The sequence below is a fragment of the Bombina bombina genome, chromosome 3 (assembly GCF_027579735.1).
Source record: "Bombina bombina isolate aBomBom1 chromosome 3, aBomBom1.pri, whole genome shotgun sequence".
NCBI classification, from domain to species: Eukaryota; Metazoa; Chordata; class Amphibia; order Anura; family Bombinatoridae; genus Bombina; species Bombina bombina.
The window spans coordinates 54,456,405-54,483,202 of NC_069501.1; the positions used below are offsets into that span (position 1 = coordinate 54,456,405).

Here is a 26,798-nt window from a genome sequence, read left to right on the forward strand (position 1 = left end):
TTTGATATTAGGAGTAAATTAGAAAGTTGCTTAAAATTGTATGCTCTATTTGAATCACGAAAGAGAAAATTTAGGTTCAGTATCCTTTTAAACATATAGATAAAGTCCCGCTAGGAAGGTGCAGAGTACTGCTTGCCCAGAGAAGGAAACTGCTGATTAGCCAATCAGCAGTAGTAGTTCAATTACCCCACCAATCAGTGGCTGTGTTCACCTCAAGACCAACAGTTTTGTCAGTTCCACTTAGTGGTAAAATTAATTATAGTTTGTAATTTCTCCAATACAGGTATTGATCACAAAACCTTAAAGGGACAGTCTACTCTAGAATTTTTTATGTCTAAAAATATAAATAATCCCTTTATTACTCATTCCCCAGTTTTGCATAACCACACTGTTATATTAATATACCTTTTACTTCTGCATTACCTTGTATCTAAGCCTCTGCAGACTGCCCCTTTATTTCAGTTCTTTTGACAGACTTGCATTTTAGCCAATGAGTGCTGATTGATAAATAACTTCACAATGTTATCTATAGGGCACATATGAACTAGCTGTTTAGTTGTGTAAAACTGTCAAAATGCACTGAAGTAAGAGGCGGCCTTCAAGGGCTTAGAAATTAGCATATGAGCCTACCTAGGTTTAGCGTTCAACAAAGAATATTAAGAGAAGAAAGCAAATTTAATAATAAAAGTAAATTGGAAATTTGTTTAAAATCTTATTCATGAAAGTTTATTTTGACTTTACTGTCCATTTAATAAAAACTTACTTAATGATTTATCTACAAACATTTTCATATACAGTAATAGTGGTTTTCTGTTTAAAAGCATAGATACGGTTTTCTAAAGGATTGCGATTTCCCTAATAATATCCTTTAAACATACAGGCATATTGCGGGTTTGGTTCCAGACCACTACAATAAAGTGAATATCACAATAGATCGAGTCACAGAAATGTTTTGGTTTCCCAGTGCAAATAAAAGTTACGTTTAAACTATACTGTAGTCTTTTAAGGGCTAGATTACGAGTGGAGCGCAAATTAACGCTTCAGCTCGAACGTTAATTGCAGTAGAAGTAAGCTTTTTGCGCTTGTCAGGTTGCGCTCATATTACAAGTAGAAAGTGCAAAAAGCTGAACTTAGAATATCACGCATTCACTTATTGTCACATTGCAGTTAATGGATAAATAAAAGTTGAAAAAACACCCCACTCTCGCGCAAACCCGCACTAGTCCAACATCAATTTATGACTATTTCCCATTCCATTGTTCTTCTAATATTAGAATATCTTCTATTTATTCATAAACCTTCAATTTGTAAAAAAAAAACGCAAAAATCTTCAAAGCATAATAAAGCAAAGCTCAATACAACTAGGTACACCCGTACTACTCATATAATGAAATCTCATACCTACATGAGCTACATTTTCTTAAAATATATCACCTAGATTACGAGTTTTGCGTTAACAGGGGTGCAGTGTTAACGAGCAGTTTTCCCTCACCACTCACCTACAGACAACGCTGGTATTATGGGTTTAGAAACCCGGCGTTAGCCGCAGAAAAATGAGCGGAGAGCAAAATTTAGCTACACATCTTACCTCACATGCGAGCTCAATCCTATTGGCTGATTGGATCAGCCAATAGGATTGAACTTCAATCCTATTGGCTGATTGCATCAGCCAATAGGATTTTTTTTACCTTAATTCCGATTGGCTGATAGAATTCTATCAGCCAATCGGAAATCAAGGGACACCATCTTGGATGACGTAATTTAAAGGAACCTTCATTCTTCAGTTGGACTTCGTTTGAAGAGGATGCTCCGCGTCGAATGTCTTGAAGATGGAGCCGCTCCGCGCCGGATGGATGAAGATAGAAGACGCCGCCTGGATGAAGACTTCTGCCCATCTGGAGGACCTCTTCTTCCCGGCTTGGATGAAGACTTCTGCCCGTCTGGAGGACCACTTCGCCCGGCTTCGTTGAGGACTTCGACCCGGTTGGGTGAAGACTTCTCAAGGTAGGGTGATCTTCAAGGGGTTAGTGTTAGGTTTAATTAAGGGGGTATTGGGTGGGTTTTAAAGTAGGGTTGGGTGTGTGGGTGGTGGGTTTTAATGTTGGGGGCTATTGTACTTTTTTTTACAGGTAAAAGAGCTGATTACTTTGGGGCAATGCCCCGCAAAAGGCCCTTTTAAGGGCTATTTGTAATTTAGTATAGGGTAGGGCTTTTTATTATTTTGGGGGGCTTTTTTATTTTATTAGGGGGATTAGATTAGGTGTAATTAGTTTAAAAACCTTGTAATTATTTTATTATTTTCTGTAATTTAGTGGTGGGGGGGGTTCGTACTTTAGATAATTTTTTTAAATTGTATTTAATTGTATTTAGTTTAGGTAATTAATTTAATTATAGTGTAGTGTTAGGTGTAATTGTAACTTAGGCTAGGATTTATTTTACAGGTAAATTTGTATTTATTTTAGCTAGGTAGTTAGTAAATAATTAATAACTATGTAATAACTATTCTACCTAGTTAAAATAAATACAAACTTGCCTGTAAAATAAAAATAAACCCTAAGCTAGATACAATGTAACTATTAGTTATATTGTAGCTAGCTTAAGGTTTATTTTATAGGTAAGTATTTAGTTTTAAATAGGAATAATTTAGTTAATGATAGGAATATTTATTTAGATATATTTAAATTATATTTAAGTTAGGGGGTGTTAGGGTTAGGGTTAGACTTAGATTTAGGGGTTAATACATTTAATATAGTTGCGGCGACGTTGGGGGCGGCATATTAGGGGTTAATAAATGTAGGTAGGTGTCGGCGATGTTAGGGACGGCAGATTAGGGGTTAATAAAATTTTACTAGTGTTTGCGATGTGGGAGGGCGGCGGTTTAGGGGTTAATATATTTTTATAGTGGCGGCGATGTCCAGTTCAGCAGATTAGGGGTTAAAAAATATTTTTTAGTGTTTGCGATGTGGGGGGGGCCTCGGTTTAGGGGTTAATAGGTAGTTTATGGGTGTTAGTGTACTTTTTAGCACTTTAGTTAAGAGTTTTATGCTACGGCGTTAGCCCATAAAACTGTTAACTACTGAATTTTAAATGCGGTATCAGTCTTGACAGGAGAGGCTGTACCGCTTACTTTTTGGAAGACTCATAATACCGGCGTTATGCAAGTCCCATTGAAAATATAGGATACGCAATTGATGTAAGTAGATTTGCGGTATTTTCGAGTCTGACCAAAAAAGTGAGCAGTGAGCCTGTCATTTCAAGACTCGTAATACCAGCGGGCGTTAAAAAGCAGCGTTGGGACCTCTCAATGCTGCTTTTTAAGGCTAACGCAAGACTCGTAATCTAGCCGTATGTATTTTTCTAAAGCACAGGACTGGTTCACTAATTCTACTGACGTATTTCATTTTATCAGACTCACAGTTACAGAATGAGTGTTGATTAAAGAGATTAAAATCACCTAAAGATAACCAGGTCAAGCAATGTTAGGATTACAGTTATTTAACAAAACAATAATAATATACCAATTAAAAAGCATTGAGCAAACAGCTCAGCCTGCAGAACTAACCAGATACATTGTAATAGTCTAAGAACATTTTCATCCATTTAGAGAAGTTTAACATTTGTTGAAAAATGATTATATATATGTTGTATTCTAATGAAATCTTCTGTATAATGTTTAATTAAGGATTGTAAAAAAAAAACCCTGTAATTTACATTCATTATAAATTTTACATTTTCTCTAATTTTCAATTCCCAAGAAGAATGAGTGCATTTTGTATACTTAAAAGAGACATTAAATACATTTTCTAAGCATAGTTTTGAAGGTTATATTGTGCCTCCCTTTAGTCATTGCTGACCTGTTTGCATAGTGTGCAGTAATTCTCCTTCAGTTAACTGCAGTGTAACCTAAGTTCCAAAATGGCAGCACCCACGATTAGAGGGAGGTGCATGAAATGTATTTAGTGTTAAGTGTCTCTTTAAGTGTATGGGATGCCACTGACTCTGTAACACGCTACCTAGTAATTGTTTGGATCAGTGCAGGGAATCATTTACATCTGTCAAAGGTAAGCCAGGATCTCTGGGTGTTAAAACACTGTAAAGGTGGTTAACAAACTTTTAAATAATTTATTTTGTATGCAGTGTTTCATTGCTGATATATATCATGGTTTTAAAAACTAAACTGTCCCTTTAACAGTCTGTATACCTTTACAATATGTTTGTTTTCCTTTGCTGTCTCAAATGGAGGAATTGCAAAATGCATGTAAGTTAATAGATGGCCATTTGCTGAAATAAAACTACTTTTTGTTTTATGCTTGTGTGGTATGGCACTGTCTAGCAATAGGGCTTAAAGGGACAGCAAGTAAACTGCTACGTATCAATACAATAGAATGGTTTCTACTCACTGTGCTATTGTTTTTCCTCCTGTACCTGCAATTCTCTTATTTACTACCTTACCAGTATCAGTTAGTGAAGCTCTGCATCTTCACACTGGGCGCCGCACAGCCATCTTCTAGATTATTTGTTATATAACTTCTAAACTGTGCAAAAAAACTGCACAAAAACAGAATTTATGTTTACCTGATAAATTTCTTTCTCCAACGGTGTGTCCGGTCCACGGCGTCATCCTTACTTGTGGGATATTCTCTTCCCCAACAGGAAATGGCAAAGAGCCCAGCAAAGCTGGTCACATGATCCCTCCTAGGCTCCGCCTACCCCAGTCATTCGACCGACGTTAAGGAGGAATATTTGCATAGGAGAAACCATATGGTACCGTGGTGACTGTAGTTAAAGAAAATAAAATATCAGACCTGATTAAAAAAACCAGGGCGGGCCGTGGACCGGACACACCGTTGGAGAAAGAAATTTATCAGGTAAACATAAATTCTGTTTTCTCCAACATAGGTGTGTCCGGTCCACGGCGTCATCCTTACTTGTGGGAACCAATACCAAAGCTTTAGGACACGGATGAAGGGAGGGAGCAAATCAGGTCACCTAAATGGAAGGCACCACGGCTTGCAAAACCTTTCTCCCAAAAATAGCCTCAGAAGAAGCAAAAGTATCAAACTTGTAAAATTTGGTAAAAGTGTGCAGTGAAGACCAAGTCGCTGCCCTACATATCTGATCAACAGAAGCCTCGTTCTTGAAGGCCCATGTGGAAGCCACAGCCCTAGTGGAATGAGCTGTGATTCTTTCGGGAGGCTGCCGTCCGGCAGTCTCGTAAGCCAATCTGATGATGCTTTTAATCCAAAAAGAGAGAGAGGTAGAAGTTGCTTTTTGACCTCTCCTTTTACCTGAATAAACAACAAACAAGGAAGATGTTTGTCTAAAATCCTTTGTAGCATCTAAATAGAATTTTAGAGCGCGAACAACATCCAAATTGTGCAACAAACGTTCCTTCTTTGAAACTGGTTTTGGACACAGAGAAGGTACGATAATCTCCTGGTTAATGTTTTTGTTAGAAACAACTTTTGGAAGAAAACCAGGTTTAGTACGTAAAACCACCTTATCTGCATGGAACACCAGATAAGGAGGAGAACACTGCAGAGCAGATAATTCTGAGACTCTTCTAGCAGAAGAAATCGCAACTAAAAACAAAACTTTCCAAGATAATAACTTAATATCAACGGAATGTAAGGGTTCAAACGGAACCCCCTGAAGAACTGAAAGAACTAAATTGAGACTCCAAGGAGGAGTCAAAGGTTTGTAAACAGGCTTGATTCTAACCAGAGCCTGAACAAAGGCTTGAACATCTGGCACAGCTGCCAGCTTTTTGTGAAGTAATACCGACAAGGCAGAAATCTGTCCCTTCAGGGAACTTGCAGATAATCCTTTTTCCAATCCTTCTTGAAGGAAGGATAGAATCCTAGGAATCTTAACCTTGTCCCAAGGGAATCCTTTAGATTCACACCAACAGATATATTTTTTCCAAATCTTGTGGTAAATCTTTCTAGTCACAGGCTTTCTGGCCTGAACAAGGGTATCGATCACAGAATCTGAGAATCCTCGCTTCGATAAAATCAAGCGTTCAATCTCCAAGCAGTCAGCTGGAGTGAAACCAGATTCGGATGTTCGAACGGACCCTGAACAAGAAGGTCTCGTCTCAAAGGTAGCTTCCAAGGTGGAGCCGATGACATATTCACCAGATCTGCATACCAAGTCCTGCGTGGCCACGCAGGAGCTATCAAGATCACCGACGCCCTCTCCTGCTTGATCCTGGCTATCAGCCTGGGGATGAGAGGAAATGGCGGGAACACATAAGCTAGTTTGAAGGTCCAAGGTGCTACTAGTGCATCCACTAGAGCCGCCTTGGGGTCCCTGGATCTGGCCCCGTAGCAAGGAACTTTGAAGTTCTGACGAGAGGCCATCAGATCCATGTCTGGAATGCCCCACAGGTGAGTGACTTGGGCAAAGATTTCCGGATGGAGTTCCCACTCCCCCGGATGCAATGTCTGACGACTCAGAAAATCCGCTTCCCAATTTTCCACTCCTGGGATGTGGATAGCAGACAGGTGGCAGGAGTGAGACTCCGCCCAAAGAATAATTTTGGTTACTTCTTCCATCGCTAGGGAACTCCTTGTTCCCCCCTGATGGTTGATGTACGCAACAGTCGTCATGTTGTCTGATTGAAACCGTATGAACCTGGTCCTCGCAAGTTGGGGCCAGGCCTGGAGAGCATTGAATATCGCTCTCAGTTCCAGAATATTTATCGGTAGAAGAGATTCTTCCCGAGACCAAAGACCCTGAGCTTTCAGGGATCCCCAGACCGCGCCCCAGCCTATCAGACTGGCGTCGGTCGTGACAATGACCCACTCTGGTCTGTGGAACATCATCCCTTGAGACAGATTGTCCAGGGACAGCCACCAACGGAGTGAGTCTCTGGTCCTCTGATTTACTTGTATCTTCGGAGACAAGTCTGTATAGTCCCCATTCCACTGACTGAGCATGCACAGTTGTAATGGTCTTAGATGAATGCGTGCAAAAGGAACTATGTCCATCGCCGCCACCATCAACCCGATCACTTCCATGCACTGAGCTATGGAAGGAAGAGGAACGGAATGAAGTATCCGACAAGAGTCCAGAAGCTTTGTTTTTCTGGCCTCTGTTAGAAAGATCCTCATTTCTAAGGAGTCTATAATTGTTCCCAAGAAGGGAACCCTTGTTGACGGGGATAGAGAACTCTTTTCCACGTTCACTTTCCAGCCGTGAGATCTGAGAAAGGCCAGGACAATGTCCGTGGTAATGTTTGTCCAGGAATGCAAACCTTAGGAACCGATGATGTTCCTTGTGGATAGGAATATGTAGATACGCATCCTTTAAATCCACCGTGGTCATGAATTGACCTTCCTGGATGGAAGGAAGGATAGTTCGAATGGTTTCCATCTTGAACGATGGGACCTTGAGAAATTTGTTTAAGATCTTGAGATCTAGGATTGGTCTGAACGTTCCCTCTTTTTTGGGAACTATGAACAGATTGGAGTAGAACCCCATCCCTTGTTCTCTTAATGGAACAGGATGAATCACTCCCATTTTTAACAGGTCTTCTACACAATGTAAGAACGCCTGTCTTTTTATGTGGTCTGAAGACAACTGCGACCTGTGGAACCTCCCCCTTGGGGGAAGTCCCTTGAATTCCAGAAGATAACCCTGGGAGACTATTTCTAGCGCCCAAGGATCCAGAACATCTCTTGCCCAAGCCTGAGCGAAGAGAGAGAGTCTGCCCCCCACCAGATCCGGTCCCGGATCGGGGGCCAATATTTCATGCTGTCTTGGTAGCAGTGGCAGGTTTCTTGGCCTGCTTTCCCTTGTTCCAGCCTTGCATTGGTCTCCAAGCTGGCTTGGCCTGAGCAGTATTACCCTCTTGCTTAGAGGACGTAGCACCTTGGGCTGGTCCGTTTTTACGAAAGGGACGAAAATTAGGTCTATTTTTTGCCTTGAAAGGCCGATCCTGAGGAAGGGCGTGGCCTTTACCCCCAGTGATATCAGAGATAATCTCTTTCAAGTCAGGACCAAACAACGTTTTCCCCTTGAAAGGAATGTTTAGTAGCTTGTTCTTGGAAGACGCATCAGCCGACCAAGATTTCAACCAAAGCGCTCTGCGCGCCACAATAGCAAACCCAGAGTTCTTAGCCGCTAACTTAGCCAATTGCAAAGAGGCGTCTAGAGTGAAAGAATTAGCCAATTTGAGAGCATTGATTCTGTCCATAATCTCCTCATAAGGAGGAGAGTCACTATCGAGCACCTTAAGCAGTTCATCAAACCAGAAATATGCGGCAGTAGTGACAGGGACAATGCATGAAATGGGTTGTAGAAGGTAACCCTGCTGAACAAACATCTTTTTAAGTAAACCTTCCAATTTTTTATCCATAGGATCTTTGAAAGCACAACTATCCTCTATGGGAATAGTGGTGCGTTTGTTTAAAGTAGAAACCGCTCCCTCGACCTTGGGGACTGACTGCCATAAGTCCTTTCTGGGGTCGACCATAGGAAACAATTTTTTAAATATGGGGGGAGGGACGAAAGGAATACCGGGCCTTTCCCATTCTTTATTAACAATGTCCGCCACCCGCTTGGGTATAGGAAAAGCTTCTGGGAGCCCCGGCACCTCTAGGAACTTGTCCATTTTACATAGTTTCTCTGGGATGACTAAATTTTCACAATCATCCAGAGTGGATAATACCTCCTTAAGCAAAATGCGGAGATGTTCCAATTTAAATTTAAATGTAATCACATCAGATTCAGCCTGCTGAGAAATGTTCCCTAAATCAGTAATTTCTCCCTCAGACAAAACCTCCCTGGCCCCCTCAGATTGGGTTAGGGGCCCTTCAGAGATATTAATATCAGCGTCGTCATGCTCTTCAGTAACTAAAACAGAGCAGCCACGCTTACGCTGACAAGGGTTCATTTTGGCTAAAATGTTTTTGACAGAATTATCCATTACAGCCGTTAATTGTTGCATAGTAAGGAGTATTGGCGCGCTAGATGTACTAGGGGCCTCCTGAGTGGGCAAGACTCGTGTAGACGAAGGAGGGAATGATGCAGTACCATGCTTACTCCCCTCACTTGAGGAATCATCTTGGGCATCATTGTCATTATCACATAAATCACATTTATTTAAATGAATAGGAATTCTGGCTTCCCCACATTCAGAACACAGTCTATCTGGTAGGTCAGACATGTTAAACAGGCATAAACTTGATCAGAAAGTACAAAAAACGTTTTAAAATAAAACCGTTACTGTCACTTTAAATTTTAAACTGAACACACTTTATTACTGCAATTGCGAAAAAACATGAAGGAATTGTTCAAAATTCACCAAATTTTCACCACAGCGTCTTAAAGCCTTGAAAATATTGCACACCAATTTTGGAAGCTTTAACCCTTAAAATAACGGAACCGGAGCCGTTTTAAGCTTTAAACCCCTTTACAGTCCCTGGTATCTGCTTTGCTGAGACCCAACCAAACCCAAAGGGGAATACGATACCAAATGACGCCTTCAGAAGTCTTTTATAAGTATCAGAGCTCCTCTCACATGCGACTGCATGCCATGCCTCTCAAAAACAAGTGCGCAACACCGGCGCGAAAATGAGACTCTGCCTATGCTTTGGGAAAGCCCCTAAAGAATAAGGTGTCTAAAACAGTGCCTGCCGATATTATTATTCAAAATACCCAGATAAAATGATTCCTCAAGGCTAAATATGTGTTAATAATCAATCGATTTAGCCCAGAAAAAGTCTACAGTTTAAATAAGCCCTTGTGAAGCCCTTATTTACAATCGTAATAAACATGGCTTACCGGATCCCATAGGGAAAATGACAGCTTCCAGCATTACATCGTCTTGTTAGAATGTGTCATACCTCAAGCAGCAAGGGACTGCAAACTGTTCCCCCAACTGAAGTTAATTGCTCTCAACAGTCCTGTGTGGAACAGCCATGGATTTTAGTTACGGTTGCTAAAATCATTTTCCTCATACAAACAGAATTCTTCATCTCTTTTCTGTTTCTGAGTAAATAGTACGTACCAGCACTATTTGAAAATAACAAACTCTTGATTGAATAATGAAAAACTACAGTTAAACACTAAAAAACTCTAAGCCATCTCCGTGGAGATGTTGCCTGTACAACGGCAAAGAGAATGACTGGGGTAGGCGGAGCCTAGGAGGGATCATGTGACCAGCTTTGCTGGGCTCTTTGCCATTTCCTGTTGGGGAAGAGAATATCCCACAAGTAAGGATGACGCCGTGGACCGGACACACCTATGTTGGAGAAATGAACCCTTCTGCTCTCTATTATGTGAGCTAAACTGAAGTGCAAGATGCAGCTGTCAAAAGCCGGTAATATCACAGATCTGTGCACTGCTTCTGTCACATGATGTACAATACACAGCTACAAGATGGTGGCACCCAGTATAAAATGCAGAGCTTTACCAGCTGGATTCTGTAATGAGATAAAGTGCACTGCTTCTATCACATGATGTAACAATACACAGCTACAAGATGGTGGCACCCAGTATAAAATGCACAGCTTTAGCAGCTGGATTCTGTAATGAGATAAAGTGCACTGCTTCTGTCATATGATGTAACAATACACAGCTACAAGATGGCGGCACCCAGTATAAAATGCAGAGCTTTACCAGCTGGATTCTGTAATGAGATAAAGTGCACTGCTTCTATCACATGATGTAACAATACACGGCTACAAGATGGTGGCACCCAGTATAAAATGCAGAGCTTTACCAGCTGGATTCTGTAATGAGATAAAGTGCACTGCTTCTGTCACATGATGTAACAATACACAGCTACAAGATGGCAGCACCCAGTATAAAATGCAGAGCTTTACCAGCTGGATTCTGTAATGAGATAAAGTGCACTGCTTCTATCACATGATGTAACAATACACAGCTACAAGATGGTGGCACCAGTATATAATGCACAGCTTTAGCAGCTGGATTCTGTAATGAGATGTAACAATACACAGCTACAAGATGGTGGCACCCAGTATAAAATGCACAGCTTTAGCAGCTGGATTCTGTAATGAGATAAAGTGCACTGCTTCTGTCACATGATGTAACAATACACAGCTACAAGATGGCGGCACCCAGTATAAAATGCAGAGCTTTACCAGCTGGACTCTGTAATGAGATAAAGTGCACTGCTTCTGTCACATGATATAACACTACACAGCTACAAGATGGCGGCACCCAGTATAAAATGCACAGCTTTAGCAGCTGGATTCTGTAATGAGATAAAGTGCACTGCTTCTATCACATGATGTAACAATACACAGCTACAAGATGGCGTCACCAGTATATAATGCACAGCTTTACCAGCTGGATTCTGTAATGAGATAAAGTGCACTGCTTCTGTCACATGATGTAACAATACACAGCTACAAGATGGCGGCACCAGTATAAAATGCACAGCTTTACCAGCTGGATTCTGTAATGAGATAAAGTGCACTGCTTCTGTCACATGATGTAACAATACACAGCTACAAGATGGTGGCACCCAGTATAAAATGCAGAGCTTTACCAGCTGGATTCTGTAATGAGATAAAGTGCACTGCTTCTGTCACATGATGTAACAATACACAGCTACAAGATGGTGGCACCCAGTATATAATGCATAGCTTTAGCAGCTGGATTCTGTAATGAGATAAAGTGCACTGTTTCTGTCACATGATGTAACAATACACTGCTACAAGATGGCGGCACCAGTATAAAATGCACAGCTTTAGCAGCTAGATTCTGTAATGAGATAAAGTGCACTGTTTCTGTCACATGATATAACAATACACAGCTACAAGATGGTGGCACCCAGTATATAATGCACAGCTTTACCAGCTGTATTCTGTAATGAGATAAAGTGCACTGCTTCTGTCACATGATGTAACAATACACAGCTACAAGATGGCGGCACCCAGTATAAAATACAGAGCTTTACCAGCTGGATTCTGTAATGAGATAAAGTGCACTGCTCCTATGACATGATGTAACAATACGCAGCTACAAGATGGTGGCACCCAGTATAAAATGCAGAGCTTTACCAGCTGGATTCTGTAATGAGATAAAGCGCACTGCTTCTGTCACATGATGTAACAATACACAGCTACAAGATGGCGGCACCCAGTATATAATGCACAGCTTTACCAGCTGGATTCTGTAATGAGATAAAGTGCACTGCTTCTGTCACATGATGTAACAATACACAGCTACAAGATGGCGGCACCCAGTATATAATGCACAGCTTTACCAGCTGGATTCTGTAATGAGATAAAGTGCACTGCTTCTGTCACATGATGTAACAATACACAGCTACAAGATGGCGGCACCAGTATAAAATGCACAGTTTTACCAGCTGGATTCTGTAATGAGATAAAGTGCACTGCTTCTGTCACATGATGTAACAATACACAGCTACAAGATGGCGGCACCAGTATAAAATGCACAGCTTTACCAGCTGGATTCTGTAATGAGATAAAGTGCACTGCTTCTGTCACATGATGTAACAATACATGAGCTACAAGATGGCGGCACCAGTATAAAATGCACAGCTTTAGCAGCTGGATTCTGTAATGAGATAAAGTGCACTGCTTCTGTCACAAGATGTAACAATACACAGCTACAAGATGGCGGCACCCAGTATAAAATGCACAGCTTTACCAGCTGGATTCTGTAATGAGATAAAGTGCACTCCTTCTGTCACATGATGTAACAATACACAGCTACAAGATGGCGGCACCAGTATAAAATGCACAGCTTTAGCAGCTGGATTCTGTAATGAGATAAAGTGCTCTGCTATTATCACATGATGTAACAATACACAGCTGCAAGATGGCGGCACCAGTATAAAATGCCCAGCTTTAGCAGCTGGATTCTGTAATGAGATAAAGTGCACTGCTTCTGTCACATGATATAACAATACACAGCTACAAGATGACGGCACCAGTATAAAATGCACATCTTTAGCAGCTGGATTCTGTAATGAGATAAAGTGCACTGCTTCTATCACATGATGTAACAATACACAGCTGCAAGATGGCGGCACTAGTATATAATGCACAGCTTTACCAGCTGGATTCTGTAATGAGATAAAGTGCACTGCTTCTGTCACATGATGTAACAATACACAGCTACAAGATGGCGGCACCAGTATAAAATGCAGAGCTTTACCAGCTGGATTCTGTAATGAGATAAAGTGCACTGCTTCTGTCACATGATGTAACAATACACAGCTACAAGATGGCGGCACCAGTATAAAATGCAGAGCTTTACCAGCTGGATTCTGTAATGAGATAAAGTGCACTGCTTCTATCACATGATGTAACAATACACAGCTACAAGATGGCGACACCAGTATAAAATGCACAGTTTTACCAGCTGGATTCTGTAATGAGATAAAGTGCACTGTTTCTGTCACATGATGTAACAATACACAGCTACAAGATGGTAACACCCAGTATAAAATGCACAGCTTTACCAGCTGGATTCTGTAATGAGATAAAGTGCACTGCTTCTGTCACATGATGTAACAATACACAGCTACAAGATGGCGGCACCCAGTATATAATGCACAGCTTTACCAGCTGGATTCTGTAATGAGATAAAGTGCACTGCTTCTGTCACATGATGTAACAATACACAGCTACAAGATGGCGGCACCAGTATAAAATGCACAGTTTTACCAGCTGGATTCTGTAATGAGATAAAGTGCACTGCTTCTGTCACATGATGTAACAATACATGAGCTACAAGATGGCGGCACCAGTATAAAATGCACAGCTTTAGCAGCTGGATTCTGTAATGAGATAAAGTGCACTTCTTCTGTCACAAGATGTAACAATACACAGCTACAAGATGGTAACACCCAGTATAAAATGCACAGCTTTACCAGCTGGATTCTGTAATGAGATAAAGTGCACTGTTTCTGTCACATGATGTAACAATACACTGCTACAAGATGGCGGCACCAGTATAAAATGCACAGCTTTAGCAGCTAGATTCTGTAATGAGATAAAGTGCACTGTTTCTGTCACATGATATAACAATACACAGCTACAAGATGGTGGCACCCAGTATATAATGCACAGCTTTACCAGCTGTATTCTGTAATGAGATAAAGTGCACTGCTTCTGTCACATGATGTAACAATACACAGCTACAAGATGGCGGCACCCAGTATATAATGCACAGCTTTACCAGCTGGATTCTGTAATGAGATAAAGTGCACTGCTTCTGTCACATGATGTAACAATACACAGCTACAAGATGGTGGCACCCAGTATAAAATGCAGAGCTTTACCAGCTGGATTCTGTAATGAGATAAAGTGCACTGCTTCTGTCACATGATGTAACAATACACAGCTACAAGATGGCGGCACCCAGTATATAATGCACAGCTTTACCAGCTGGATTCTGTAATGAGATAAAGTGCACTGCTTCTGTCACATGATGTAACAATACACAGCTACAAGATGGCGGCACCCAGTATATAATGCACAGCTTTACCAGCTGGATTCTGTAATGAGATAAAGTGCACTGCTTCTGTCACATGATGTAACAATACACAGCTACAAGATGGCGGCACCAGTATAAAATGCACAGTTTTACCAGCTGGATTCTGTAATGAGATAAAGTGCACTGCTTCTGTCACATGATGTAACAATACACAGCTACAAGATGGCGGCACCAGTATAAAATGCACAGCTTTACCAGCTGGATTCTGTAATGAGATAAAGTGCACTGCTTCTGTCACATGATGTAACAATACATGAGCTACAAGATGGCGGCACCAGTATAAAATGCACAGCTTTAGCAGCTGGATTCTGTAATGAGATAAAGTGCACTGCTTCTGTCACAAGATGTAACAATACACAGCTACAAGATGGCGGCACCCAGTATAAAATGCACAGCTTTACCAGCTGGATTCTGTAATGAGATAAAGTGCACTCCTTCTGTCACATGATGTAACAATACACAGCTACAAGATGGCGGCACCAGTATAAAATGCACAGCTTTAGCAGCTGGATTCTGTAATGAGATAAAGTGCTCTGCTATTATCACATGATGTAACAATACACAGCTGCAAGATGGCGGCACCAGTATAAAATGCCCAGCTTTAGCAGCTGGATTCTGTAATGAGATAAAGTGCACTGCTTCTGTCACATGATATAACAATACACAGCTACAAGATGACGGCACCAGTATAAAATGCACATCTTTAGCAGCTGGATTCTGTAATGAGATAAAGTGCACTGCTTCTATCACATGATGTAACAATACACAGCTGCAAGATGGCGGCACTAGTATATAATGCACAGCTTTACCAGCTGGATTCTGTAATGAGATAAAGTGCACTGCTTCTCTCACATGATGTAACAATACACAGCTACAAGATGGCGGCACCAGTATAAAATGCAGAGCTTTACCAGCTGGATTCTGTAATGAGATAAAGTGCACTGCTTCTGTCACATGATGTAACAATACACAGCTACAAGATGGCGGCACCAGTATAAAATGCAGAGCTTTACCAGCTGGATTCTGTAATGAGATAAAGTGCACTGCTTCTATCACATGATGTAACAATACACAGCTACAAGATGGCGACACCAGTATAAAATGCACAGTTTTACCAGCTGGATTCTGTAATGAGATAAAGTGCACTGTTTCTGTCACATGATGTAACAATACACAGCTACAAGATGGTAACACCCAGTATAAAATGCACAGCTTTACCAGCTGGATTCTGTAATGAGATAAAGTGCACTGCTTCTGTCACATGATGTAACAATACACAGCTACAAGATGGCGGCACCCAGTATATAATGCACAGCTTTACCAGCTGGATTCTGTAATGAGATAAAGTGCACTGCTTCTGTCACATGATGTAACAATACACAGCTACAAGATGGCGGCACCAGTATAAAATGCACAGTTTTACCAGCTGGATTCTGTAATGAGATAAAGTGCACTGCTTCTGTCACATGATGTAACAATACATGAGCTACAAGATGGCGGCACCAGTATAAAATGCACAGCTTTAGCAGCTGGATTCTGTAATGAGATAAAGTGCACTGCTTCTGTCACAAGATGTAACAATACACAGCTACAAGATGGTAACACCCAGTATAAAATGCACAGCTTTACCAGCTGGATTCTGTAATGAGATAAAGTGCACTGATTCTGTCACATGATGTAACAATACACAGCTACAAGATGGCGGCACCAGTATAAAATGCACAGCTTTACCAGCTGGATTCTGTAATGAGATAACGTGCGCTGCTTCTGTCACATGATGTAACAATACACAGCTACAAGATGGCGGCACCAGTATAAAATGCACAGCTTTAGTAGCTGGATTCTGTAATGAGATAAAGTGCACTGCTTCTGTCACATGATGTAACAATACACAGCTACAAGATGGCGGCACCAGTATAAAATGCAGAGCTTTACCAGCTGGATTCTGTAATGAGATAAAGTGCACTGCTCCTGTCACATGATGTAACAATACACAGCTACAAGATGGTGGCACCAGTATAAAATACAGAGCTTTAGCAGCTGGATTCTGTAATGAGATAAAGTGCACTGCTTCTGTCACATGATGTAACAATACACAGCTACAAGATGACGGCACCAGTATAAAATGCACAGCTTTAGCAGCTGGATTCTGTAATGAGATAAAGTGCACTGCTTCTATCACATGATGTAACAATACACAGCTACAAGATGGCGGCACCAGTATATAATGCACAGCTTTACCAGCTTTATTCTGTAATGAGATAAAGTGCACTGCTTCTGTCACATGATGTAACAATACACAGCTACAAGATGGCGGCACCAGTATATAATGCACAGCTTTACCAGCTTGATTCTGTAATGAGATAAAGTGCACTGCTTCTGTCACATGATGTAACAATACACAGCTACAAGATGGTGGCACCCAGTATAAAATGCACAACTTTTCTGTAATGGGATAAAGTGCACTGCTTCTGTCACATGATGTAACAATACACAGCTACAAGATGGCGGCACCAGTATAAAATGCACAGTTTTACCAGCTGGATTCTGTAATGAGATAAAGTGCACTGCTTCTGTCACATGATGTAACAATACATGAGCTACAAGATGGCGGCACCAGTATAAAATGCACAGCTTTAGCAGCTGGATTCTGTAATGAGATAAAGTGCACTGCTTCTGTCACAAGATGTAACAATACACAGCTACAAGATGGTAACACCCAGTATAAAATGCACAGCTTTACCAGCTGGATTCTGTAATGAGATAAAGTGCACTGCTTCTGTCACATGATGTAACAATACACAGCTACAAGATGGCGGCACCAGTATAAAATGCACAGCTTTACCAGCTGGATTCTGTAATGAGATAACGTGCGCTGCTTCTGTCACATGATGTAACAATACACAGCTACAAGATGGCGGCACCAGTATAAAATGCACAGCTTTAGTAGCTGGATTCTGTAATGAGATAAAGTGCACTGCTTCTGTCACATGATGTAACAATACACAGCTACAAGATGGCGGCACCAGTATAAAATGCAGAGCTTTACCAGCTGGATTCTGTAATGAGATAAAGTGCACTGCTCCTGTCACATGATGTAACAATACACAGCTACAAGATGGTGGCACCAGTATAAAATACAGAGCTTTAGCAGCTGGATTCTGTAATGAGATAAAGTGCACTGCTTCTGTCACATGATGTAACAATACACAGCTACAAGATGATGGCACCAGTATAAAATGCACAGCTTTAGCAGCTGGATTCTGTAATGAGATAAAGTGCACTGCTTCTATCACATGATGTAACAATACACAGCTACAAGATGGCGGCACCAGTATATAATGCACAGCTTTACCAGCTTGATTCTGTAATGAGATAAAGTTCACTGCTTCTGTCATATGATGTAACAATACACAGCTACAAGATGGCGGCACCAATATATAATGCACAGCTTTACCAGCTTGATTCTGTAATGAGATAAAGTGCACTGCTTCTGTCACATGATGTAACAATACACAGCTACAAGATGGTGGCACCCAGTATAAAATGCACAGCTTTAGCAGCTGGATTCTGTATTAAGATAAAGTGCACTGCTTCTGTCACATGATGTAACAATACACAGCTACAAGATGGCGGCACCCAGTATAAAATGCACAGCTTTAGCAGCTGGATTCTGTAATGAGATAAAGTGCACTGCTTCTGTCACATGATGTAACAATACACAGCTGCAAGATGGCGGCACCAGTATAAAATGCACAGCTTTAGCAGCTGGATTCTGTAATGAGATAAAGTGCACTGCTTCTGTCACATGATGTAACAATACACAGCTACAAGATGGCGGCACCCAGTATAAAATGCACAGCTTTAGCAGCTGGATTCTGTAATGAGATAAAGTGCACTGCTTCTGTCACATGATTTAACAATACACAGCTACAAGATGGCGGCACCCAGTGTAAACTGCAGAGCTTTACCAGCTGGATTCTGTAATGAGATAAAGTGCACTGCTTCTGTCACATGATGTAACAATACACAGCTACAAGATGGCGGCACCAGTATAAAATGCACAGTTTTACCAGCTGGATTCTGTAATGAGATAAAGTGCACTGCTTCTGTCACATGATGTAACAATACATGAGCTACAAGATGGCGGCACCAGTATAAAATGCACAGCTTTAGCAGCTGGATTCTGTAATGAGATAAAGTGCACTGCTTCTGTCACAAGATGTAACAATACACAGCTACAAGATGGTAACACCCAGTATAAAATGCACAGCTTTACCAGCTGGATTCTGTAATGAGATAAAGTGCACTGCTTCTGTCACATGATGTAACAATACACAGCTACAAGATGGCGGCACCAGTATAAAATGCACAGCTTTACCAGCTGGATTCTGTAATGAGATAACGTGCGCTGCTTCTGTCACATGATGTAACAATACACAGCTACAAGATGGCGGCACCAGTATAAAATGCACAGCTTTAGTAGCTGGATTCTGTAATGAGATAAAGTGCACTGCTTCTGTCACATGATGTAACAATACACAGCTACAAGATGGCGGCACCAGTATAAAATGCAGAGCTTTACCAGCTGGATTCTGTAATGAGATAAAGTGCACTGCTCCTGTCACATGATGTAACAATACACAGCTACAAGATGGTGGCACCAGTATAAAATACAGAGCTTTAGCAGCTGGATTCTGTAATGAGATAAAGTGCACTGCTTCTGTCACATGATGTAACAATACACAGCTACAAGATGATGGCACCAGTATAAAATGCACAGCTTTAGCAGCTGGATTCTGTAATGAGATAAAGTGCACTGCTTCTATCACATGATGTAACAATACACAGCTACAAGATGGCGGCACCAGTATATAATGCACAGCTTTACCAGCTTGATTCTGTAATGAGATAAAGTTCACTGCTTCTGTCATATGATGTAACAATACACAGCTACAAGATGGCGGCACCAATATATAATGCACAGCTTTACCAGCTTGATTCTGTAATGAGATAAAGTGCACTGCTTCTGTCACATGATGTAACAATACACAGCTACAAGATGGTGGCACCCAGTATAAAATGCACAGCTTTAGCAGCTGGATTCTGTATTAAGATAAAGTGCACTGCTTCTGTCACATGATGTAACAATACACAGCTACAAGATGGCGGCACCCAGTATAAAATGCACAGCTTTAGCAGCTGGATTCTGTAATGAGATAAAGTGCACTGCTTCTGTCACATGATGTAACAATACACAGCTACAAGATGGCGGCACCCAGTATAAAATGCACAGCTTTAGCAGCTGGATTCTGTAATGAGATAAAGTGCACTGCTTCTGTCACATGATTTAACAATACACAGCTACAAGATGGCGGCACCCAGTGTAAACTGCAGAGCTTTACCAGCTGGATTCTGTAATGAGATAAAGTGCACTGCTTCTGTCACATGATGTAACAATACACAGCTACAAGATGGCGGCACCAATATAAAATGCACAGTTTTACCAGCTGGATTCTGTAATGAGATAAAGTGCACTGCTTCTGTCACATGATGTAACAATACATGAGCTACAAGATGGCGGCACCAGTATAAAATGCACAGCTTTAGCAGCTGGATTCTGTAATGAGATAAAGTGCACTGCTTCTGTCACAAGATGTAACAATACACAGCTACAAGATGGTAACACCCAGTATAAAATGCACAGCTTTACCAGCTGGATTCTGTAATGAGATAAAGTGCACTGCTTCTGTCACATTATGTAACAATACACAGCTACAAGATGGCGGCACCAGTATAAAATGCACAGCTTTACCAGCTGGATTCTGTAATGAGATAACGTGCGCTGCTTCTGTCACATGATGTAACAATACACAGCTACAAGATGGCGGCACCAGTATAAAATGCACAGCTTTAGTAGCTGGATTCTGTAATGAGATAAAGTGCACTGCTTCTGTCACATGATGTAACAATACACAGCTACAAGATGGCGGCACCAGTATAAAATGCAGAGCTTTACCAGCTGGATTCTGTAATGAGATAAAGTGCACTGCTCCTGTCACATGATGTAACAATACACAGCTACAAGATGGTGGCACCAGTATAAAATACAGAGCTTTAGCAGCTGGATTCTGTAATGAGATAAAGTGCACTGCTTCTGTCACATGATGTAACAATACACAGCTACAAGATGATGGCACCAGTATAAAATGCACAGCTTTAGCAGCTGGATTCTGTAATGAGATAAAGTGCACTGCTTCTATCACATGATGTAACAATACACAGCTACAAGATGGCGGCACCAGTATATAATGCACAGCTTTACCAGCTTGATTCTGTAATGAGATAAAGTTCACTGCTTCTGTCACATGATGTAACAATACACAGCTACAAGATGGCGGCACCAATATATAATGCACAGCTTTACCAGCTTGATTCTGTAATGAGATAAAGTGCACTGCTTCTGTCACATGATGTAACAATACACAGCTACAAGATGGTGGCACCCAGTATAAAATGCACAGCTTTAGCAGCTGGATTCTGTATTAAGATAAAGTGCACTGCTTCTGTCACATGATGTAACAATACACAGCTACAAGATGGCGGCACCCAGTATAAAATGCACAGCTTTAGCAGCTGGATTCTGTAATGAGATAAAGTGCACTGCTTCTGTCACATGATGTAACAATACACAGCTGCAAGATGGCGGCACCAGTATAAAATGCACAGCTTTAGCAGCTGGATTCTGTAATGAGATAAAGTGCACTGCTTCTGTCACATGATGTAACAATACACAGCTACAAGATGGCGGCACCCAGTATAAAATGCACAGCTTTAGCAGCTGGATTCTGTAATGAGATAAAGTGCACTGCTTCTGTCACATGATGTAACAATACACAGCTACAAGATGGCGGCACCCAGTGTAAACTGCAGAGCTTTACCAGCTGGATTCTGTAATGAGATAAAGTGCACTGCTTCTGTCACATGATGTAACAATACACAGCTACAAGATGGCGACACCAGTATAAAATTCACAGCTTTAGCAGCTGGATTCTGTAATGAGATAAAGTGCACTGCTTCTGTCACATGATGTAACAATACACAGCTACAAGATGGTGGCACCCAGTATAAAATGCACATATTTACCAGCTGGATTCTGTAATGAGATAAAGTGCACTGCTTCTGTCACATGATGTAACAATACACAGCTACAAGATGGCGACACCAGTATAAAATTCACAGCTTTAGCAGCTGGATTCTGTAATGAGATAAAGTGCACTGCTTCTGTCACATGATGTAACAATACACAGCTACAAGATGGTGGCACCCAGTATAAAATGCACATATTTACCAGCTGGATTCTGTAATGAGATAAAGTGCACTGCTTCTGTCACATGATGTAACAATACACAGCTACAAGATGGCGGCACCAGTATAAAATGCACAGCTTTAGCAGCTGGATTCTGTAATGAGATAAAGTGCAGTGCTTCTGTCACATGATGTAACAATACACAGCTACAAGATGGTGGCACCAGTATAAAATGCACAGCTTTATCAGCTGAATTCTGTAATGAGATAAAGTGCACTGCTTCTGTCACATGATGTAACAATACACAGCTACAAGATGGTAACACCCAGTATAAAAAGCACAGCTTTAGCAACTGCATTCTGTAATGAGATAAAGTAAGAGATCGGCTTTAAAGAGAGCTGCAGGTACAGCAGGAAATATAATAAGATAGTGAGTAGTAACCTGCTACTGTAGTTGTAATGTCCCTTTAAAGAAGTAGATATCCGTGCATTATATATTTTTTTGGAGATATGTTTTCCTTTAATAAATCACTTCCTTATCATAAATATATCCAGATAAATATAACTAGATTTTTAGCTGGCTGTCTCTTTAAAGGGACAGTCTAGGCCAAAATAAACTTTTATGATTCAGATAGAGCATGTAATTTTAAACAATTTTCCAATTTACTTTTATCACCAATTTTGCTTTGTTCTCTTGGTATTCTTAGTTGAAAGCTTAACCTAGGAGGTTCATATGCTAATTTCTTAGACCTTGAAGCCCACCTCTTTCAGAATGGATTTTAACAGTTTTTCACCACTAGAGGGTGTTAGTTCACATATTTCATATAGATAACACTGTGCTCGTGCACGTGAAGTAATCTGGGAGCAGGCACTGATTGGCTAAACTGCAAGTCTGTCAAAAGAACTGAAAAAAGGGGCAGTTTGCAGAGGCTTAGATACAAGATAATCACAGAGGTTAAAAGTATATTATTATAACTGTTTTGGTTATGCAAAACTGGGAAATGGGTAATAAAGGGATTATCTATCTTTTAAAACAATAAAAATTCTGTTGTAGACTGTCCCTTTAATGCAACATTTAAAATCATTGTGAGATATCATTTTCTTCACCATATAGCCACATACAATCTTTTATTTCCTTTTTCTTCTTCTTCTGAATAATTCCTAAATGGTTTTCTGTAAAATATAAGTCTATGGTGCCGATTTATCAATGTGTGGATCATGTCGATAAATGCAAACAGCACATGCTGTCTGCATTTATTATTGCACAAGCATTCCTTGTGAAATGCTTGTGCAATGCTGCCCCTTGCAGATTCACAGCCAATTGGCCGCTAGCAGGGGGTGTCATTCATCCCGATCGTGTTGAATCGGAATGATTGCTGTCCGCCGCCTCAGCCTGAAGGCTCGTGCGGAAACACCGGCATTTGCAGTTACATAAATCGGCCCCTATGTTTCATATTGGTGCAGGCAGAATTGGTTTTGTTAACGTGAACACAACAATCTGTATTTTTATAAGTATACGATATTAGCCTTGCAAAAATGTTAATGAACCAGTTCTGTGCTTCAACAAGTATGATATCAGTTGTGTTTATCTGTGTTTGTTTTTTTGTTAACAAAATATTTATTGGCATTTTTGCTTTGACGGAACAAAAAGTTGGTTAAAAAAATATAATTCTATTGCTGGAAATGTTGTCAAGCGAACGGTGCATTTGCAAATATGACTATATGCCAGGAAACATATGCAGATTATATGAAAAAAATGAAATGCTAGTAATCCAATAAATTGCAGGTCATTGTTGGCATTTCTACTGTGTGTTTAACCCCCTTTGTGGGGCTTAAACACACAGTAGTCTAGGGTCAGTAGTAGGGATGGGCGAATGTTTCGCAACATTCGAAAAATGAAACAAATTTTAACACGTTCGTTCGAATCGAATTTTGAATGTTTACATAACATTCTAACATTCGATTTTCGAATGTTCGGTTTTCGAATTTTACGATTACATTAGAAAATATTCGTTTAGAAAAATTCAAATTTATATATTTGTAATAGTATTTCTATAATGCTTTATTTAAATGTAATATTCAAATTATGCAATATTTGATCGAAATAGAAATGTTTGAATTGATATATTTGTATCTATTATGTAGCAATTTACTAGATTCCCTACCACATGAACTATTGAACTTCTGAATAGAATTTGTTAAATAGAATGTTACATTCAAAATTTCGAATGTGGACATTCAATCTAATTATAAACATTTGAATTCGAAAGTGATATTTGAAAACTGTAAATAGCATTCGATTACAGAATTTTCAAGAATATTCGTATCAACATTCGGATTTGTAATAACATTCGTTCTAACATTCGAATTCGGAAATTTACACATTCGTCCATCCCTAGTCAGTAGTCTTAAAATGACAAGCTCTAACAAATTGGAGCATGTAATATTTTTACTATATTGGCCCTTTAAAGCCAGGACCGATGTTCACATCCACAAAGCGTAAGTAAAATGCTGTTGATGTATGTGGTGATCCACCCAAAAAATTAAATACTGTTTATGAGCACTCTAAATTGTACACCTGGAGCATCATGAAACCCTGGCTGTGTATAGTAACTCCATGCTGTTGTTTTTTTAATGAAATAATTCAGAGCTCTTTATTGTTCAGTCTATTGTGGGACAGTTACAGTTTGTGAGATTTGTTCTGATATAACTCCATCAAGTCTCCCTAACTAAATAAATGTCCAAGTTTCACAAATTGACCCTGGATCTTCCAGCTACGCTCATATCACGCGTCGGCTATCCCTATGGGTCACCCTGGCTCTCTGACTCCACTTTGGGTTGGAATGACTCTGCAAATGAATCTCTCTTTTTTATATCCTACACTCTTGGGATGTTTGGGAAGTCCATGTTTAAAATCAACGCAAGCAAATTAATTAAGATTTATTTGCATATCACTACCCAGAATACATATGTTCTGCAGAGCTGGGGAAAATATATATCTGCTGAAAATGCCTTTTTTTCTATGTTTTGTTTTTACTTACAATTTTCCAAAGAAATTAAATTATGTAGCATATGTTTTGTTTGAAATATGTGTCTCAATTGAATGTTAAACTTGGCAAAGAAATTACATCTTGTTAAAGTAGCATTGTTTGTTTATATGACCATGTTGTTTAACATTGATTTTGATAGAAGGTGGCCAAAGGAATTATCCTGCCTTCACAAGATGAGATATTGAACACTTGGCATACACATGTACTTTTATGCTTACACACATCTTGTACACTACTGTTGCAATGCTGTCCACTGCAAACATATTACATTTATTGTGGCCAATTTATCAGTCTGCCCGACATGATACGCAATTTTAAAGGGTCATGAATCCCAAAATGTTCCTTTCATGATTTAGATAGAGCATACAATTTTAAAAAAACTTTCCAGTTTAATTCTATTATCTAATTGGCTTCATGTTCTTGGAATCATTTGGTCTACTATAGTTGTCCCTACTTCTCCAAGTTCTGTCACTGCTTTTCTACATTTCAAAATGATTTAATCATTTATTTTAACTTGTGTTTAGAAATGTAATATTTGTTTTGCTTTGCTTGGAATTTGGTTGTTAACTGAAATCCGCAACTGAGCATCTGGACAACAGCTTAAACGTATATAAAGTTAAAGTGCTAGCTAGTTCTAGAGTTACAAGCCAGCAGCAGCACAAAAAATACCTTTTTTTGTTAATAAAGATCAGGACTAACTAAGAACTTTTTGAAGCCTGTCCTTGTAATGGGGATGCTTGTTTATCATTATTGGATGAATACTAGGCTCGTGATTTCATTTTATTAAGAATGCATATTCGTAACAAAAATACAGATATTTGTTTTGTTTTCACAAAATGAATATACAAACAAATTCACTAAACTAAATTTAAAGAAAACAAATATATACTAATGAAATTCGTAATAATATATTTGTTTCCTTTAAATTACCTATAAAAGGTAAAATACTTTCCTATAGCGTACTATGTTGCCTTGCTAATCTTCACTGAGCCCATGGCCGTGCTAAGAGGAGATTTAGGAGAAAATGTATTAAATGTTGAGCGGACATGATTCGCTACATTGAATCATGTCCACTCGACATTGCTAAATGCAGACAGCATACACTGGGGGCCAATCGGCCGCTAGCAGGGGCTGTCAATCATCCCGATTGTATCAGATCAGGATGATTTCAATCCGCCACCTAAAAGGTCTTATGACCGCTGCTTCTTAACTTCCGTTTCAGGCGAGCCTGAAGTGATGTGCCTTCCGAAACAGCATCCGCTGCTTCATAAATTGAGCCTTGATTTCTCAGAAACAAATTATTTGCTGCTGCACAAGTCTAACGAATACAACAAATTTGGAAAAAATTGTTTTTGCTTTTTACATTTTAATGAATCTTAATGCATGACCAATAATTATTTAGTGTTAGGTCATTATGTTTTTATGCTAAAAGCAATGCAGATCTTTAAAATATCTATCATATACATGTATTATGGGATCCCCAAAATATTTATAGGGTATTTACAACATTTTTAGAAAATCTATTTTTGCAGATCAGTAACAAACCTATAGCCTTTAACCCCTGCAGTATACAAGCTGTAAGTATGAGGATATTCTGTACCCCTGCAGTATACAAGCTATAAATATGAGGATATTCTGTAGCCCTGCAGTATACAAGCTATAAATATGAGGATATTCTGTACCCTTGCAGTATACAAGCTGTAAGTATGAGGATATTCTGTACCCCTGCAGTATACAAGCTATAAATATGAGGATATTCTGTACCCCTGCCGTATACAAGCTATAAATATGAGGATATTCTGTAGCCCTGCAGTATACAAGCTATAAATATGAGGATATTCTGTACCCCTGCAGTATACAAGCTGTATATGTGAGGATATTCTGTACCCCTGCAGTATACAAGCTGTAAATGTGAGGATATTCTGTACCCCT

General features: G+C 39.9%; 1 protein-coding gene across 2 annotated transcripts in view; it reads right to left on the minus strand.

Moving 5' to 3' along the window:
• Positions 1–26,798, minus strand: part of LSAMP (limbic system associated membrane protein) — a 1,151,692-nt gene that overhangs the window by 263,986 nt on the left and 860,908 nt on the right. The gene's annotated exons all lie outside the window — the stretch shown is intronic.